The following is a 21,757-nucleotide window of genomic DNA, read 5'->3' on the forward strand; positions in this document are numbered from 1 at the left end:
GCTACCCTATGATCTAGCAATTACACTACTGGGTATTTACCCCAAAGATACAGATGTAGTGAAGAGAAGGGCCATGTGCACCCCAATGTTCATAGCAACATTGTCCTATTCAGAATTCTAAACAAATTATTTAGATACTCTGCTCCCAAGAAAGTAGAACATAACTTTCCACTCCTCAGGTGTAGGATCTGCAGAGTCACTTCCTTACAAAGATTACAGTATGGAAAGGATGAAAAAGAGTGACTTTCTGGTAGAGAAACCTATCACTACCTCAGCTGTGGAATCAAGCTTTATATCCACAGTGATAAATCTCGTTGATAGTATGTACCTTTGGTATGATGTGATAAAAATGGCAGTTTACTTCTGTGGTTTTCCAAAAATCCATACACCCAGTCTAATAGAAAAACATCAGACAAATTCCAGTTGATGGACATTCTATAATATCCCTGACCAGTACTCTTCAAAATTTTCAAGGTCATAAAAAGTAAGGAAATTAAAAAACTGTCACAGCCAAGAGGAGCTTACGGAGACATGACAGATAAATATAATATGGTATCCTGGATGGGATCCAAGAACAGAAAAAGACATTAGGTAAAAACTAAGAAAATCTTGTAAAAATATGAACTTCAGTTAAAAATAAAATGTCCACATTCACTCATTGATGGTGACAAATGTACCATAGCAATTTAAAACACTAATAGTATAGAAGAAGTTGATTGTGGGGTATGTGAGAACTCTGTTATCATCATAATTATTCTGGAAATCTAAAATTGTATTAAAATTATAGTTTATCTTGTATTAAATTGTATTAAAAACAATGCAGTTTACCACATTAATAATTAGGAAAAAAATACTACCTCAGTGTCTGCTGCAGAAGAATCTTTGGGCAAAATCCAATATCCATTCCTAGAAAAAGAATATAATAACCTCTTAGTCAACCAGGACTAGAAAGGACCTTCCTCAACTAGATAAGGACCATCTATGAAAAATCTATGTCTAACATCATACTTAATGGTAAAAGACAGAATTCTTTTCCCTCCAAAGCTAGAGTAAGGCAAAAATGCCCATTCTCACCATTTCTATTCAATATTGTACTGGATGGTTCTAGCCGGTGAAAAGCAAGGAAAATAAATAAAAAGCATCCATAGTGAAAATGAAGAAATACAAATATTTTTATTGAACAATAATATGATTATATATGGAGAATTTTAAAAATTTGGAATAAAAAATATGAAATAAATCTATAGTTAATGAATTTAGCATTTCTATACACTGCCCTCAGTTTTACTGAAATAAAAAATATCAAATATAACAGCATCAGAATGAATGAAATAATTAGTAATAAAGCTAACTGTACACTAAAAAAGAAAAAGAAAAAGATTTCTGAGAGAAATTAAAGAAAGCCTAACATCTACCTTATTGGGTGTTTTTGTTCATGAGTTAGAAGACTTTATGTTTTTAAAATGCCAGTTCTCCCCTAATTGATCTATAGATTCAATACAATTGCAATTAATAATAAGCATACTTTTTGTTTGTTTGTTTTTCTGGAGGCTAGTGCAAGCTGATTCTGAAATCCATATGGAAAGGCTAAGTTTCTAGAACAGTCAGCAACATATTAAAGATACACAAAGTTGAAAGAGAGCTAAAACTTACAAAATATTTATTTTCAGATACTCATTATAGTAATTCAGACACTGTTATTAGCATAAGAATTACAAAGGTATCAATAGAACAGAATAAACTCCAATATATTAGTGAATGCACAACTTTTTTTGACAAAGATGCAAAGGCATTTCATTGGAAAAAAGGACAACCTTTCAACATTGTTTATAAACTACTGGATAGCAATATGTAAGAAAAAGTTCACTTTGACCTATATCTCCTATCATGTATAAAATTAGTCAAAATTAATCATAAGCTTAAATATTAAGCCTAAAACAATGAAAGTTTAATGGAAACGTAGGAGAAACATCATTGCAATCTTGGATTAGGAAAAGATTTTTATAGATACACCATAAAAAGCATGATTCATGAAAGAAGAAATGGATAAATTGAACTTTATCAAAATGTAAAACTTCTACTCTTTGTAAGACATTCTTAAGAGAATGAAAGACAAGCGCATACTGGGAGAACATATTTGCAAATCATACATCTGATAAAAGGATTTGTATCCAATCAAAACTCAACAGTAAGGGAACAATCCAGTAAATAAATAGGTGAAGATTTGAACAGACATTTTTCAAAAGAAGTCATATGGATAGAAATCTATTGCATTAAATGATGCTCAGTATCATTAGTTATTTCGCAAAAGAAAATTAAAACCAAAATGAGAGACTACTACCTACCTATTAGAATGTCTAAAATTTGAAAGACTGACCATTTCAATTGTTGATGAGGATGTGGAATCATTAATTTTTGGTGGGAATGTAAAATGGTACAACCACTTTTGAAAGCAGTTTGGCAGTTTCTTAGAAATTTAAATATATATCTACTATATGGTTCAGACATTCCAGACCTAGATATTTATGCAAGACAAATGAAATGATAGGCACTTTTTAAGATTTATTTATTTATTTTGGAGAGGGGAGTGGGGAGGACAAAGGAAGAGGGAGAGAGAGAGAATCCCAAGCAGATACCCCACCTAGCATAGAGCCTGACTCAGGGCTTGAGCTCATGAGCCTGAGATCATGACCTGAAATGAAATTAAGAGTCCGACACTTAAACAACCGAGCCACCCAGGCACCATGTATTGGTTTTTCTGTTGCATAACGAAACAAATTTAGTGTCTTAAAACAATACGAATTTCAAATGAGCAAAGGGGAGAAAAAGGAGAGAGAAAGACAAACCAAGAAACAGACTCTTAACTATAGAGAACAAACGGATAAGTTACCAGAGGGGAAGAAGGCTACGGGGATGGGTGAAATATGTGATGCAGATTAAGGAGTGCACTTGTTATGATGAGCACTGGGTGACTCACTATATCATACGCCTGAAACTAGTATAACACTGTGTGTTAACTAACTGGAATTGAAATAAAAAGTTAAAAAAAAATAAATACAAAAAAAAATAAAAATTAGGAAATAAAAAAAACAATACGAATGTGTTATCTTATAGTTCTTAATTCAGAAATTCAACATTGAACTCAAAAATAGGGCATTGGTGGGACTGTCTGTCTTTCTGGAAGCTTCAGGGAGAATTTGTTTCCTTGTTCTTCAGGCTTCTAAATTCTATGCACATTCTTTGACTTTAGTCCCCTTCCTTGATTTTCAAATCAGACAATAGCAAGTCAAGTCCATTTCATATCACATCTCTCTGATTCTCTCTTCTGTTTCTACTTATGAGGACTCATGTGATTAGACTGGAACTTCTCAGATAAGTCTCTATAATCTCCCCATGTCAAGGTTAGTTGATTAGGAACCTTAATTGCATCTGCAACCTTAATTTCCTCTTGCCAAATAAGGTAACATATTCCACATCTCAGGGATTAGGACATGGATATTTTGGGAGCCACCATTCTGCCTAGCACAGCATATATTCGTAAGCAATTTGAAAACAAATTTACCCATGGCTCTTGATTCTTGGTTGTGAGTTTGAGCCCCACGTTGGATGTAGAGATCACCTGAAAACAAATTTTCCCAGAAGTTTAACTTGTAATATCCTCCCACAGGAAAAAAACAAAAAACCCAAAAAACTAGTTAATAAATGAATCATAGTATACCCATACTCAGCAATAAGAAGGAATGAACTAGTGATACATGCAATAATGTAGGTAGATCTCAAAATACTAACGCTGAATAGAAGAAGCCAGATAAAAAGGAGTATACCCTGTATGACTCTAGATGTATGAAATATAAGCAAGTGCAAACTATAGTGACAGAAAGATCACTGGTTGTGTAGATACGTGGGGTAGTAAGTGGTGGCTTGAATGTGGCTATGAGAGTTGGATTACAAAGGGGTATGGAGCATCTATAATACATTTATCAAAACATCAAAATTTTGCACTTTAAATATGCATTTTATTTATGTGTCAATTATACATCTCAATAAAGCTCTTAAGAATAAACAAAAACAGGGGTGCCTGGGTGACTCAGTTGGTTAAGCATCTGCCTTTGGCTCAGGTCTTGATTCCGGAGTCCTGGGATGGAGCCCCGCATTGGGCTCCCTGCTCAGTGGGGAGCCTGCTTCTCCCTCTCTCGCTGCTCTCTGCCCCTCCCCACCACTAATGCTCTCTCTCTCTCTCAAGTAAATAAATAAATAAAATCTTAAAAAGATTTGTTGAAAAAACAAACCAAAAGAGAAGCCAAGGTATCCAAAGTATAACTCTTAACTTATAAGAGAAAAGGGGAGAATCTTATTCACTTATACATAAATCATTACATACACTGTCAGTCAGGAATTATTGGCTAATTTTGAGTACCAGGTATTTTATCAGCATTTGACTCTTCCATGACAGCAAAACTAATTCTTAGTCGAGTATATCTGACTTCCCAAAGCATTTCACAGAGAATTTTCTTCAAAAAGTATCATCATGGTCCACAATCCAGAGGAATACAATTTTGGGAGTTCCCTAGCTTGAGCTGGATAACCTAGGGGCATAATTAGTTGAACCAGAAGGTAAAAATCATATTGTAGTTATATAATGGATCCAGCACTAATATTTGAATAGAGGGTTTGGCTGTTCTAAGGGAAGTGGTATTGAACAGACAATTCCAGGTATCCATAACAATTGGTAAATTGTACAGACTTCTACTTAAATTTTCTTATCTGTGTATTTTATACAGCTCAACACAACAGATGTGTTTTAAAAACACACTCCTTAAACAATCTACTGTATTTTAAATTATATTCTAAAATGCTTTATAATGGCTGTATAAAAATAAAATAGAGCTTTTCTTAACATATCAGTGTATAATTTGTAGCAGACTTCCATATATTTGTGTGTGTGTGTATATACACACATATATATGAATATGTGTAATTTGGATGAATGAATATGCATGCACACACACACATATATACATATATATATATATATATATATATATATATATATATATATATGTATATGTGAATATGTGTAATTTGGCATCACCACAGCCATATAATTTAAGCAAGACAAACTTTAAGGTTTGATGTTTACAAATGAAGCAAATTAGGTCTTTTGAACCAATGTTTATGTTCTCCCAAAATTTATATGTTGAAGGCCTAAGCACCAACATGATGGTATTTGGAGATGGGTCTTTGGGAAATAATTAGGGAAATGAGGTAATGAGGGTAGTGTTCCATAATGTGATTAGTATCCTTAGAAGAGGAGAGGCCAGAGTGCTGTCTCTCCATCAAGTGAGGATGCAGCGAGGAGGACGTCATCTGCAATCCCTGAAAGAGCACCCTCACCAGGAATCAGATCTCTTTTGATCTCAATCTCCTACTCTCCAGCTTCCAGAACTGTGAGCAATAAATGTCTGCTTTCTAAGCCACCCAGTCTATGGTATTTTGCTATTGCAGCCTGAGTGGACTAATATATAAGGTTCAGCAAAGCATGATGTGGTCGAAAGCCCAGATATTTGAAGCAAACCAATCGGAATTTTCACCTCAGCATCTTTACTTCTTTGTGCCACCTGAACAAGTGGTCTCATCAGTCACCAATCTAGTGGTAACTTCCCTACTTCAAAACTCGGTTGACATGTTTTATGTGTCTACTCTGAGAATTAGTTATAATATACTGCGAATAACTGAGTGTAGGCAAGATTTATTTTTCAAAGTAATCTCAGAAAACTCTTAATAAAGTCTATATTTATATATAATACATATGTATATGTACTGTAAACATTCTTAATCAATGCTAATTTTGATACCCATCTTATGTATCATTTTAAATAGAATTTTTAAAAATTATTTCCCAAAGCAGTATATTAAAATGTTTATATATATTTCTATACATAAGATTTATATATAGAAATATATATGTTTTATTTAAAGTCAATTAGCCAACTTATCTGAAACTTAGTTTCAGATGCAGTATTCAATAATTTATCAGTTGTGCATAACACCCAGTGCTCATCACATTACGTGCTCTCCTTAATGCCCATCACCTAATTACCCCATCCCCCCACCCACCTCCCCTCCAGCAACCCTCAGTTTGTTTCCTGTAGTTAAGAGTCTCTCATGGTTTTTCTCCCTCTCTGATGACTTCCTATTCAGTTTTCCCTCCCTTCCCCAATAGTCCTCTGCCCTGTTTCTTATATTTCACATAGGAGCGAAACCATATGATAATTGTCTTTCTCAGGTCTTTCTCCAGTTCCATCCATGTTGATGTAAATCTAAGTATTCATCCTTTCTGATAGCTGAGTAATATTCCATTGTATACTTACATACTTATATATATAGATACATTTACATATCTATATATATATCACATGTGGTCTATATACCACATCTTCTTTATCCATTCATCTGTCAGTGTCTTGGCTCTTTCCACAGTTTGGCCACTGTGTGCAGTGCTGCTATGAATGTTGAGGTGCAGGTGCCCCTTGGATCACTGCATCTGTACCTTTGGGGTAAATACCTGGTAGTGTAATTGCTGGGTCATAGGGTGGCTTTATTTTTAACTTCTTGAGGAACCTCCCTGCTGTTTTCCAGAGTGGCTGCACCAGGTGAAAGCAAAAGCTATGAAATATTTATAAAATAGCTCTAATACTGATGAATATACTCAACACCAAAATATATGGAAATAGTTGGAGTTTTATTTCTGTGAAGTGTAACAATAGGGAAATAATACTTCCTAATAAATTAATATATGCAGAGTGATTCAAAGACCTATGAATCTCTGTGTTGAAGAAAAGAAAATAAATTAATACTACACATTCTCATCCTCACTTTTGAATGTTTGTATTTTCATATTGAACCAACACCTCATGTTTTGGATCTTCTTTCTGAAGAAATAATGAAGACCTGAGTGGAAGATATATTATACTTTAGCATGATTGAGTACTTTTTTCACAATTGAATTACTTTCGTGAGAAAACATGTTGTAAAGGAGAATTCTTTAAGGAACTATCTCATTTAATTTTATCGTGTAATTCAAATTTTTACATTTTACTTTTTTAGGATTACTTCAGTATTCTTTAGCAACCAGTTAAAATGCCACCTCCATATCATCTTACCTAACTCTTACAATGATTTAAATAATTATTTTCTCAGTGATCATAATGGTTACCAGTATCTCTTTTATTGGGTTGTTAATCTCTTTCTTGTGTTATTATGTAATGTTTACTTGACTTTAATCCCATTTAGGGAGCAAGATATACTTTTTTTGAAGGTAGAGAGTAATATAATCATTCCATTAACAAAACCATTCCTGCCTTGCTCCAATGCCTAGCTCAGTGCCTTGTCGGGATAGATGCTTAATAATATTTCCTTGATCCCGAACAAATAAATAGCCCCATTTGAGAATATGTACCTGGTATCATGAGAACTTCTTTTGCCTTGTTTATTTGTTTTGGTTGTGTTGACCTTAAACCTCCAGGGGCACCTTTCCCTAGACTTCCAAAGCCCAGGGGAACCAGCAGCTCAGGCTTTCTTTTGAATCTATAGCCATGTATTTAAAAGAACTTGTGTAAAATGTGATAATGTGATGTATGATGGAAGCTCAAAAAGAGCCAAAATGCGTTATTTGCCACAAAATCACTCCTCTTCCTGGGCTTCAGCATGATGTGGTCTCACAACGGCTTTTTTAAATGTGTGGGGTATTGGATGATGTACTTGTATCTTTGTTGATAAGCATGAAATATTTAGGGTTGTGTCCATGTGTCATTGGCTGACAATTATATTTAAATTTAAATTAGTTGGCATTAGATATTTGTTTTCTCCATGCTCATATATTATTATAATCATTTCCATTATCTTCATTAGGTTTATTTTCATGCCTTATCACTGTGAAAAATTAAGTCTGCAAGTTTGTTTTCTTTAAAGGTTGTGCTGCTTTTATCTGTAAAAATTCTTGAAGTGATTGAATATATAGTACAGAACAATTCCTTCCTTTGCATAAAATGTATTTGAACATAAGAGTAGATACCTTCTTAAGAACAAATATATTAAATACATAAGTCTCTGCATACATTTAAATATGGAAATAGACATAGTTATATAGATACATGGATAAATTGCTCTAGATTAACAAACATAAAATCCATCAGAAGACTATATTTTCTGATCTCAAAAATTCATCTCAACCCACACAATTTGAAATGTAGCACCTATCCTATCATATATTTCTGTGCTGTTCTTGTAATGATCACTAAGGCTCAAGAGTACCGAAATATCATGGTTTTTAATTTGAAAAATTTTTATGACTCATGAAGAGATGAATGTGTCTATACTGTTAGAAGGAACATGTTTTCAGCCTAAAACTCTGGAGGTGCAAAAAGCATGTGTAAATCTGCCTTCTCAGGCTTATTCACAAGAGAGCTGTTTTCAGAGCATTTATTTATTTAACTTACACATCTTTAACAGTACTTATTGTGTATGTATAAAAAATGCTACAGACACTAAACATGTTTGCCCATAAAGAATTCATAGGTAGCAAAACATCCGCAGGGTGCCTTTGAGTTCACAAATAAACTTTACACACATTTTTTCAGTTTTATTGTCAATTACAGAGTGATATTGTCTCTTTAAATAAGAGGACTGAAAAATTATCATGTTTCAATGAGAAGTAAATGAACTAAAACAAGTATCTATCCCCCTAAAATTCAATACAGAGTTCTTGTAGGTTGAACTACACTGTGGGGTTATTAACTCCAACAACTAACCAAATCTTGAACTAGTGCCCTATTTAGGAAGAGTGACCTATCTATCTAAAGCAACAGAGTTGAAAGAAGAATTTATAAAACATTTTACTAAAGCTTTAATTTGTATTTTTTAGTCTATTCTACAGGAGGAAAGCTGAACAGTTTGAATATGTGTCTTATATCTTACTCAATATTCTCTTCCCTCAACTTCTTATAATCACAAGGGCTCAATTCTCCATCCCAGTGATACCTAAGTGGCTGTTCACTCCTGTTCAGCAGGTTTCCTGGACACCCTATGTCTTCCCCTCTCCTTGGCCTTCTAAAAATCTTTTTCTCTCAATTTCTCACTCTCAACCTCTTCTTGTCATGTTGTTAGTCTTTCAGCTTCATAAGATTTATTAAATTCTGGAACGCAAAATGGGAAAGAGAGAAATGGCTTTCAGAATTTTCTGCCCTCAGGATGTGATAACTGCAAGATAACTGGATCTTTCACCCTGCTCAGGTTAGCATTTATGTGGGTATCTCCCGTTCTGTAGCGTGCTAACAGAGTATCAGTTACTGCTTCATCGCGTATGTATGAATCCCTTACATATTTCCGCAGGAAATGATTCAGTGTAGCAGATTAGTTGCTTACAACACCATTAGAATGTGTCAAAGAGAACTTTCAGGAAATCGTGAAAGACCAGAATCACAAGAAGCTGCCTCTGAAAATCTCAGGTATATTTCAGAAGTAAAGCAGCTGATTGGCATCAACTTACCAGAAGGCTGATGCAAAAGACAAACGTGTCTGTCTACTGCCATTTCAGTGAAACAATTCCTTCTCTTGCATATAGGTCTAGCCACTCTCAAGGGTAAGAGATTAATGAGAATGTGGATATCAGGACGTAGGGGTCACTGGGAACCGTTTTAGAAGGTGTCTGCCACACCTGTTTTTCAGGAAGGCTTTTAATTGATTCCACTCATTATTTACCCACTTGCACTTAGTGTTGAGTCCATAGTACTTAAGCTGGAATGTTTTGTTTTCTGGTTTTGGTATGTTACAAACCAATTCAAGCATTTAATTGATTCAGAAAATGGTGGATTACCTGGAGCTATAAGTAATATCTTCAGATCAATTTCTATTCTGCTATTTTTCAGTTGAAGACACTGAAGTGCAGTTAAAATGTATCTTTTCAGCTTTATACTTAGCTCAGCGTACACTCCAAGCATAAGCTATAGCCAACAAAATGGTCTTTGCTGGGGCCATGCACCTTATACCTAAGAACCACACTAGAGCTTTAGGACTGTTGCAGCAACCATGTGTCTCTTGGATGGCTCAGAGCTCTTTACGATGACCCAAAATGTATTGCAGGTACCTTCCAGGTTCTGGTCAGACATGTAAGGGGCTTAGAAGTCATCACTCTGTCCTAATGACAACAGGCACAGAGCTAAACTAAAAAATCAAACTGAAAAATCAACAACTCTTCTTAGATCTGCCAGAGAAGTTAAGGTCATAGGGTAAAACACTGTTCCCAGATTTGAGAGAGACAGGCAGATACAAAGAATCATGATGTAATAGGGCAGAAAACCCCAAAGAGAAACCACCACTGGAATCAGTATCAGCATAGGAAAACCTGAGCTGTAATTGAGACTTGCTGGAAGTTCAGGCGTCAAGTCTGACAGTTAAAAACTCTAGTAGGACCCAGAGGAGAACCCTCATACTTTTGTGGATTTTATCTCCAGCACCCTACCAGTTTTCAGAGATGGTCAAGGAAAAAACTCCAGCTTTTGTCAGAGATTGAGTAAAAGTAACCATATGAAATATACCTGAGCATTCCATTCTTCTTAAAAAGGCCTGCCCTCCAGCCAAACTATTTTATCACATCCTAACATATTGAGGTTTTATTAGAGCTTAATTTCCCCCTGGGGGAAAGGAAATACCCAACTCCAGGCTCTTTACCATCTTGTCCAACCTAAAGGGATGAGGAAGATGAGAAGGGGGGAAAAAAAAAGGCTAAGGAGCACTAGTGAAGTTCACAGCCCAGGGCCCAGGTTCATCAAAAGACTGAGACCTAATCATAGAACCTTAGAACACTTCCCCTCCCCCGAACCTTACCACTGTATTACTAAAGGTCTGTTTACTACAGTTCCTCTTAACCTGTATCATATCTATGTTTCAACAGGAAATCAGAAGGCAAAAAAAAAAGTAAAGCACAATTTAAAGAGATGTAGTAATCATCAGGACCAGACTCGGATATGGCAGAGATGTTAGAATTATCAGATCATGAATTTAAACCAACTAACATGCAAATACAGATAGAAAATGGAAGCAGAGAGATGGAAATTCAAAAAAAGAAAAAAAAATGCTAGGGATTAAAAAAACAAAAAACTCTATACTAGAAATAAGTGCCTTAAAAAAAAAAAAGATTTTATTTACTTATTTGAGAGAAAACGAGTGGGATGAGGGGCAGAGGGAGAAGCAGATTCCCTGCAAAACAGAGAGCCTGACGCAGGGCTGGATCCCAGAACCCTAGGTCATGACCTGAGCCACAGGGAGATGCTTAACGGACTGAGCCACCCAGGCTGTTCAGTTTATTCCCTCAGCCTTCATTATTGTCTCCCCAGATATCCAAATACCTACTTATCTTTCCACCTTCAAGTCTTTGCTCAAATCCCCACTATCCCTGGCAGAGATGGACCACAGTCCACCAAAGGCATTTATTTCAGGGAGCCTGGGTGGCTCAGTCCGTTAAGCGTCTCCTTGCGGCTCAGGTCATGATCTCAGGGTCCTGGGATCCAGCCCTGCGTCAGGGCTGTTCAGTTTAAATTTTAAACTTATCTATGGATCTTTGCTATGGATAAATTAATAGAAGGAAGTTAGCTGGGTCAAAGGATTTGCACAATTTAAATGGTTTAAATTTTTGTCCTGAGTCCTCACGAGTATGACAAATGCATGTCTATAAGAAATACCTAAGAAAGCTCACCAGGTGGGGGAAGACAATGAGATACTATTGAGATTACTATCTCGATTTTGCAATTGTGTTTCAAGTGGTAGAATATTTTTCATATGTGTTTAGTTCTCTCTTTTTCTCTGTTTCCCAATATGTAAATTTATGATACATTGTTTTTAAGATGCTGCAAAGAAGAGGAACCTGGGTGGCTCAGTCAGTTAAGTGTGTCCCACTCTTGATTTTGGCTCAGGTCCTGATCTCAGGGTTGTGAGATCAAGCCTTGCATTGGGCTCCTCACATAGTGCAGAGTCGACTTGAATTTCTCTCTCTTCTTTCCTTACTCTCTCTCAAATAAATAAATAAATAAATAAAATAACATCTTTTAAAAAAAGATGCTACGAAGAAGAATTAAGAATCTGAAATTCAGGAAAAGACAGAATTAAAAAAAAAATTTAAAAACAATGTAGTTCTCCAAGTAGTGAATAGAAAAGTAAATTACCCATTCAGAAAAACTGGAATAAACAGATCTCAAAAAGTAATTAGCCAACTGCTGCAGTTAAAAGACAAACCCCAACACCACACAATTGTGACTCCACCTTGTCTACAATAGAGCTGTGGACAGTTTCCTGGCCTCCTCCTGTTGTGACATTTCCTGGGCTTCTCTGCACCAACTTAATACTATTTTATAGCGAAGCACTATCACAGCAGCATATCACATATTTCCATTGAGACATCAAGCTTTTAAAAAATTGGGAAAACATTATATGTGTAGGTGGAAATCCATTATTACTGAGCCAAATTAAAAGATGGACATAATGTAATTTTCTGACACAGTAGGAACACCATAGAAGAGAATGTCTCTTGAAGCAGCAGCTTCCTTTCTCTATCACTAGTCATAAAGTGTACTTTCTAATTAAAACTTTTAAGTGACTTTAATTACTGAAATAAAAAAGGACCTATGTCAAAATTAGCCCTATGCACACTGACTAGTCATTAATGTGAGGTCATAAACTTGTTTAGCAGAAATAAAGATAAGATTCAGCCTGAAATCTGAAAATAAGGAGAAAACTCTTCTGTTTATGGTTGTTTGACTTTAGCTAGCCCTGTATTACCATTGACTCAAAGTGGTTTTCAACTATAAATTATAATCTCAACAAGATAAATTAAGGCTTCTGAAAAAGAAATATACAGTGATAAGACTAAGAGCGATGTTTGTTTCACAGAAAGAAAGTAACTTACCTGCTAAAATGTACTACTTCGTACTCTACTGTGTGACCTACCTGGTCATCTCTGGGAAGAAATTTTTTGGCAGCAAAATGTATGAGTTGCTGTGAAGTTGGTTCCACATGCTTTAAAAATAAATAGTGGGATTAGCTCTGCCTCGGATAGATGTCTCCACATTGTTCACGGATGTTGAATTGGTTAATCAGACAGATGGAAAGAAGATCATCACCAGGCACAAAGGATCTTTCTTCTATAAGTAGAAATAAACACTGACTATGTTCTTTTGCTAGAAGCTCAGAATGAATATATTCTCCATATTTATTTGAGTAGCATAAGCAGAAGATTGCATGATATCAATAACAGGAAATTTCCATGAGCTATCATATTATTCCGTATATAAATTTAGCTCCTACTTAACACAGAATCTACTGTAAGCCCGTGGGACACTTATCCCTTGCTATGCATGACATGCCCCACCAAGCCCTCATCTTTTTTTTTTTTTTTTTTAACCTTATAAAAGATTATCTTTTATTTTATAATAGTTTAGTCATTCCTACTAATGAAAATGTTAGTATCCAACACATATTAAGATGCATATAGTTATTTATACTGGAGATTTATTACAGCGATGCTGCTTCCTAAAATTATTAGTGTTGTTCTGTCCATATGTCTTAAACATTCTTTTCTTTTTTTTTTTTCTTTTTTTTTTTTTTAAATGATTTTTTTATTATATTATGTTAGTCACCATACAGTACATCCCCGGTTTCCGATGTAAGGCTCGATGATTCATTAGTTGTGTATAACACCCAGTGCACCATGCAATACGTGCCCTCCTTACTACCCATCACCGGTCTATCCCATTCCCCCACCCCCCTCCCCTCTGAAGTCCTCAGTTTGTTTCTCATAGTCCATAGACTCTCATGTTTCATTCCCCCTTCTGATTACCCCCTCTTTCTTTATCCCTTTCTTCCCCTACCGATCATCCTAGTTCTTATGTTCCATAGATGAGAGAAATCATATGATAGTTGTCTTTCTCTGCTTGACTTATTTCACTTAGCATTATCTCCTCCAGTGCTGTCCATGTTGTAGCAAATGTTGAGAACTCGTTCTTTCTGATAGCTGAGTAATATTCCATTTTATATATGGACCACAACTTCTTAATCCAGTCATCTGTTGAAGGGCATCTCAGCTCCTTCCACAATTTAGCTATTGTGGACATTGCTGCTATGAACATTGGGGTGCATATGGCCCTTCTCTTCACTACGTCTGTATCTTTGGGGTAAATACCCAGTAGTGCAATGGCTGGATCATAGGGTAGCTCAATTTTTAACTTTTTAAGGGACCTCCACACTGTTTTCCAGAGTGGCTGTACCAACTTGCATTCCCACCAACAATGTAGGAGGGATCCCCTTTCTCCACATCCTCTCCAACAATTGTTGTTTCTTGCCTTGTCTATTTTTGCCATTCTAACTGGCGTAAGGTGGTATCTCAGTGTGGTTTTGATTTGAATTTCCTTGATGGCTAATGATTTTGAACATTTTTTCATGTGTCTGTTAGCCATTTGTATGTCTTCATTGGAAAAGTGTCTGTTCATATCTTCTGCCCATTTTTTGATTTGTTTATTTGTTTCTCGTGTATTGAGTTTGAGAAGTTCTTTGTAGATCTTGGATACCAGTCCTTTATCTGTAGTGTCATTTGCAAATATATTCTCCCATTCCATGGGCTGCCTCTTAGTTTTTTTGACTGTTTCCTTGGATGTGCAGAAACTTTTAATCTTGATGAAGTCCCATAAATTCATTTTATCTTTTGTTTCTCTTGCCTTTGGGGATGTGTCATGAAAAAGGTTGCTTTGGCCGATGTCGTAGAGGTTGTTGCCTATGTTCTCCTCTAGAATTTTGATGGATTCCTGTCTCACATCGACAAGCCCTCATCTTTACCTAAACTCAGCTTTTACCTCTTCACAGAATATCATACCCACAATGCTCCTTTCTTTCTAGAATCATTTTCAAAGTAAACATAAAATAGTCATCATTCTATCAAGAAAAAATGAACAGATTTACAGTTAAAAAAAATTAGCACCGAGAGCTCTTCAATAGGATACCACCTGGTTCTTAAAGTACTTTTTGTTTTTTTAGTTTTTTTGTGGGGTTTTTGGTCTTTCTGTATTGCTTTGTTGTGCTTGGGGTGGTAAAGAGAGGAGTTTTAATTCAGTTTCAGGCAACTGGTGTCATTTTAGTCACCACGCTCCTTGCAACAGAAACTGACGTTTGTGTGTATGTTCATGTCCAGTAGTGGGGTGTTTGGAAAGGTAAGAGTGGATACAGCCAGAATTGTTTTGTCCAGTAAATGGTTCTCTCATATAACATTTGTGTTGTTGGGAAATGTCAATACCATTCTTCTTCACCTCCACCTCTCTCCAATATACTTTAATTTTTTTTCTTTTAGAATAATTTTAGATTTACAGGAAAATTATGAGTATAGGACAGAGGTTCCTCATATCCCACACCCAGTTTTCCTACACGATTAACATCATACTGTGGTAAGATACATTTCTCACAATTAATGAACCAGTATTGATACATTATGATTAATCAAAATCCACATTTTATTCGTACTCCCTTAGTTTTAATTTTTTTCTGTTGCAGTATCTTATCCAGGATACATTACATTAACTCATCTTATCTCCGTAAACTCTTTCTGGCTTTGTCAGCTTCTCAGAAATCCCTTTGTTATTAATGACCTTGAGAGTTTTGAGGAGTGCCACTCAGGTGTTTTGTGAAATGTCCCTCAATGGACATTTGTCTGAGGCTTTGTCAATTATTAGCCCGAGTTTATGTGTTTTAGACAAGAAGACCACAGAAGCTAAGTGCATCTCTTATCACATAATATATATTACCAAAATGTTATTCATTATTGTTGCTGTAACCCTTGATCACTTGGCTAACGTGGCATTTTTCAGTTTTGGTATTGTAAGGTTAGTCTTTTGTTCACCTTGTGCACACTGAGCTCGTTGGAAAGATGTCATTATGTGCAGTCTGCAGTTGAGGAGTGGGGAGTTACGCTCCACCTCTTTGAAGGTGGAATATCTAGATATTTTTAAAAATTATTTGACATAGTAATTTTTTTCTATTTATTCATTTATTTAAATATTAATATGAGCTAATGGAAATTTATTTTGGATTTTGGATTATAATCCAGTACTACTTGATTTTGTTGCTCACGTTGAGAGCTTTTTCAGTTATCTCTTGAGTTCCCTTGACATCTCCATTGGAGGGTTGAGTTTTTTGTTTTTCGGGTCTTGGGGGTTTTGTTTTGTTTTGTTTTAGGTTTTGAGGTTTTATTTTTCATGTTTGTTTGTTTGAGGACTTTACTTTGCTTCACTACAAGATGCTCCAGGCTCTTTGTGTCTACCTCTTGCTCAGAGATAGAATCAGTCATCTTGCCAAGGAGCGCTGATTTCTTTTATTGGAAAAAAGGAATTAGAAACCAAGATCTGGGTGATTGTGCTGTTTGATACTGTGACTGCTTCTAGGCTCTCTGAGGGGACAGAGAAGGAAAATACCTGTGTAGATATCAACCAATGTATATATGCATATCTATAAAATCCCTGTATGTTATCAGCTATATTATATTATACTAAATATACTGATATCTCTAACTCTAACCCATAATCACATAGATCATTCTAGCTTCTTCCCCTTTCTGGTCTATAACTCCCCAGTTTAATTATGAGAAAACTGGCTACCACTGTCTGCCATCCATTTATTTTATTGCTCAATTCCAAAACATATGTATAGTGATTTCAGAATCTTTAACTTTTACTCTCATGGGAAATATTAATCAACTACACTACAGTACTTACATATAATTTCTTTTACCTTTAGTCTTACACAATCCACTCATTACCATAGTTACTTAGGTCAACATCTTGTTTCCCCACCCCCTTCAGTGAGACTTCCTTATACATTTGAATACAGTTAAATTCTTTTGTCACATTCTGCATTCCATTTTGGGAGTCACAGACCTTCTAAAAGACTTTTTTTAAAAAAAGATTTTATTTATTTACTTGAGAGAGAGAGAGAGATAGCGAGAGAAAGCACAAGTGGAGTGAGGAGGGACAGAGGGTGAGGGAGAAACAGACTTCCTACAGAGCAGGGAGCCCAATGTGGGGCTCAGCCCCAGGACCCTGAGATCATGACCTGAACCTAAGGCAGATGCTTAACCGCCTGAGCCACCCAGGTATCCCTTCTAAAAGACTTTTTTAAAGAAATGTCATGCATTAAATTTCAGTCCTGTACATTAATGCATAAATATTTTTATTCTCCCTTCTGAACATGGAATCAACTAGGGTTAATTCCACCCATATTAGAATCTCGCCCTTAGGAGAAGTGCTCACTGCACTCTTCCCATCTAGCTTCCTAACTCTGACACTGGGGAGTTTTAAAGCTCTGATTTATTTCACATCACTTTTCTTTTATTCCTCAAAGGCAAACCTACAAAAACTCTTGTCTGGCTGACTTTTCCACTTTGCATTCATCCTCATAACTTCCAGACGAGATCGGGCGCGTTCAGGGTGGTATGGCCGTAGACTCCTCATAACTTCCAAACCCCTTTTTGGGTTGATCTCAAACAGAATGACTCAAAATTTGCATATTTCAATTAGCATTCCTTAAATTGATAAATAACATTAAATAGTAAGAATTCTCACTTTAGGGGTTCCTGGGTGGTTCAGTCATTAAGCACCTGCCTTCGGCTCAGGTCATGAGCCCGGGGTCCTGGTGTCCAGCCCCACATTGGGCTCCCTGCTTAGTGGGGAGCCTGCTTCTCCCTCTCTAACTTCCCCTGCTTCTGTTCCCTCCCTCGCTGTCTCTCTCTGTCAAATAAACAAAATCTTAAAAAAAAAAAAAATTCTCACTTTAGAATTTTGTATCAAAATTTTTCATTGTGAAAAAGAGTTCTGTATTTGCATCTGTGTGTATGGATGGATGGGTTGTATGCTAAGATGTAAGACATGAAATTAAACGTAGAGTTGAATTATATGCCATTATGTAAAGCAGGCATGAGATATTGAAAAAATCAAACCTTTTGTTAATTATATTTGTGCTTAAAATGTAACCATTTTTAAAAATCTATTTTCTGGGTTTTTAAGATAGCTCTGCCCTATTAATTCATTCTTTCACAAAATAGTTAATAAATATATCTAGCTAATGTATATACATTGTATTATCTGCCAGTGGTGCAGTAACCACTGCTGACCAACCAGGGGAAAAATAAGGGGAGAGTGTTGCCTGGCTGGCTCAGTCGGTAGAGCATGTGACTCTTGATCTTGGGGTCATGAATTTGAGCCCTACTTTGGGCATAGGGCTTACTTAAAAAAACAAAAACAAAACCAAAAACCCTTCAGCTCAGCCCTGATTGGTCTCCACAGCCCACAGATCTCTCTGGCCACTCTGCTGACACCAGGTATAGTGCCTCACAGCCTTTAGAATAAAGACCACAAGGGGCGCCTTGATGGCTCGGTCTGTTAAGGCTCTGCCTTCAGCTTGGGTCGTGATCCCAGGGTCCAGGGATCAAGCCCCACTTTGAGCTCCCTGCTCAGCAGGGAGTCTAGTTCTCCCTCTGCCTCTCCCCCTGGCTTGTGCTCTCTCTCTCATTCTCTCTCTCTCAAATAAATAAATCTTTTTTAAAAAAAAATGAAGACCACATTCTTTAAAATAAATAAATAAATAAAGTTTAAGTAATTAACTTAAACATTTTATAAAGGTTATATACCATAAAAACTATTTTAACATTAAACACATTAAAATTTACCAATTTTGTTATCAGGAATATAAAATCTTTAGAATCTGCTTCATGTGTTGATGAATGTAGACAGAGACTAATTAGGTGATTTGCTTAAATGTCAGACACAACTCTAATGCCAAAAAATAATCTGGGAGCATATTCATGTTAATTGCATGTTACTTTTCATTTTGTTCAACAAAGAGAGAATTATTTTAATAGAAAAACTGAAAAACAAGAGGGGAAAAAACAATTCCAGATGGATGACTGTGCTGACAACTGCACTAACAATCTGTCTCTTTAACTCTGACATTAGCTTTACTCCCAAGGCTAAAAATATTAGTCATTCTTGAGCTAAAACTTGTTTTCTTAATACATTTTGTCTATATTCTTAAGATGCTGTTAGGCTTTTGCATAATCAGCAATCATTCTTACCTTGACCTGCCCGCACCTTAATTCTTGCTCATGCTGTAATCAGTCTTCACCTAACTTTATTTCATCCTCCTAGAATTGTCAGAACTCTTATCCTATATGAATTGTACCTATAGTGCAGTTCAGGATTTACTTCTGCAAGAGGCAAACTTTTCAAAATAATTTAAATGTAATGTTTCTGAACCCAAGTAAATTAATTTCTGTAGAGAAACTTGCTTAAAATTTTTTTTTCAATTTGAAAAATCCTTATGTATTGTTCTTAAAAAGAGTTAGCTGTATGTTTAATTCAGACATATGTACATATGCTGTCATAAGTATATTAACCTGTAGTCACAATTAACTGCAACTTTATATTATAGAATAACTATTTTGTGTATAATTTTAGCATGAAAACATTGTAATACTTAGGTTGATAACATTTGATGTTTCTTAATGGTGTTTAAATTGTTAAAAATATCAGTTACTTCATGTTATGAGTTTTATATACACTTTATTGAAAGGATTTTTGAGCCTTAATCTGAAAAGGTGTAACCTCTGTTATCTAATATTTATCTATATAACATCTATTATTTAAATATTATCTATTTTAAATCATTAAGTCAAATATTTTGTAATAAATGGAATTTTATAAAAGGTCTTCTAACATAAAAAGAGTTATGATTTCTATGTCCATTCTCTATTACAGTAAATAGTAATTTGGATAGTGATCATTGCAAATTTCTAGATACTTCATAATATTTACAAGATAAGTCAGTTCTCTTTCTGAAATCATAGTACATTTTTCTTTTCCAATTAATTTGGCAAGTAAACTATTCAGGAATTCACAATAAAATATGCTATCCAAAGTCATGGTGTTGTGTGTGTGCGTGTGTGTGTGCATGGTTATAAATACAAAAAGTAGAATTCAAACTTTCAGATCCAAAGTCAATAGGAGACTTTAAGGTAATTCAGTTCTTTTTTTTTTTGTAAAGATTTTATTCATTTATGAGCGAGAGAGTGTGTAGGGAGAGGGGCAGAGGAAGAGGGAGAAGCAGACTCCCCACTGAGCAGGGAGCCCAACACAGGACTCGATCTAAGGACCCCGAGATCGTGACCTGAGCCAAAGGCAGATACTTAACTGACTGAGCCATCCAGATGTTCCTAGGGTAATTCATGTCTAAAATAGACTGTCAGTGTGCCTGGCGCATAGTTGGTTAAGACTGTGATTTTTGGTTTTGGCTCAGGCCCTGATCTCAGGGCTGTGAGATCAAGTCCTGTGTCCAGCTCCACACTCAGCACTCAGTGAAGAGTCAGCTTAGGTTTCTCTCTCCTCTTCCCTCTGCCCATTCCCCCCACCCCTCTCTCTTAAACAAAAATAAAATTTTAAAAAATAAAATAAAATAGATTGCCCTTTTTTCAACTGCATTTTCTACCTTTTAGCTTGCTCAAGACAACTTTTAAAGGTACTGAAAGGGGGGCCCCTGGGTGGCTCAGTCAGTTAATTGGGCCTTCAGCCCAGGTGATGATCCCAGGGTCCTGGGATCAAGCCCCGCATTGGGCTCCTTGCTCGGCAGGAGCCTGTTTCTCCCTCTCCCCTGCTTGCCATTCCCTGTGCTTGTTCTCTCTCTCTCCCTCTCTTTGTCAAATAAATAAATAAAATCTTGAAAAAAAAATAAAGTTACTGAAAGAATGTGTTCAATCTTCTGTTTTCTGAGAAACAACCAAAGAAATACATATATTACTTAAAATATAGATATATATTATGTAAATAAATATGTATAATACATACACATATTACATATAATAATAAACTATAAATATATATGGCTTATGTATATATTTTAGTAATTGAATATCTGTGATTTCTATTAAGAAATATTATCAGTAATCGCTAGCTGAATTCTAAAAACCTATGCAACAATATAGGTTCAGCAACAGAAAGGAAAATTCTCAAGCGACTATATGCTTGATAGTCAATGAATGATTTTTTAATTGTTCTGCTTTTTCTTAAACAATTAAGTATATTTGGCATGTAAATGTATTTCTTCTCTTAAATTTTATTTAATTTTAGAGTTATTAAGTTTTATCTGGGCAAAAATATATTTCAAAAGCAGTCACATTCAAGAACCTGGATATTGCTTTAAAAAGTACTCTCCTTTATCAGTGTCAGTTTTCTTTTATTTCTGTCATAGAGTCCCTGTATAAAAAAGCTAACAAATAATTCTTAATACTTCCTAACCAAAATATGTCCCACATTTACCTCTCCGCATGATGTCTTCTAGGTGCATTGTGAGTGCACACATTTCTGTGGTGGAAAATGGGTTCCCACCGACTGCTTGTTCACGTAGCTAAGCTTACTAATAACACTTTTCTCTGAAGTGGGAAGTCTTTTATATCAATAAATGCTGGTCGATCCAACAGACTTACCAACTGATAAGTTAATAACTTAGTACATACAGAAGGAAAAAAGTATGCCAGTATAGGAAATAATATTATAATAATTTAATTGTATAATAATTATAAATATGTATCATGGGTTTATGATTTATCAAAATTATGTTATATAATACACACATGTATCATATATATTAATAATTGCAATGATAGCATAAAGGATTTTGA

The sequence above is a fragment of the Ursus americanus genome, chromosome 20 (assembly GCF_024610735.1).
Source record: "Ursus americanus isolate L20-20 chromosome 20, mUrsAme1.1.p, whole genome shotgun sequence".
NCBI lineage: Eukaryota > Metazoa > Chordata > Mammalia > Carnivora > Ursidae > Ursus > Ursus americanus.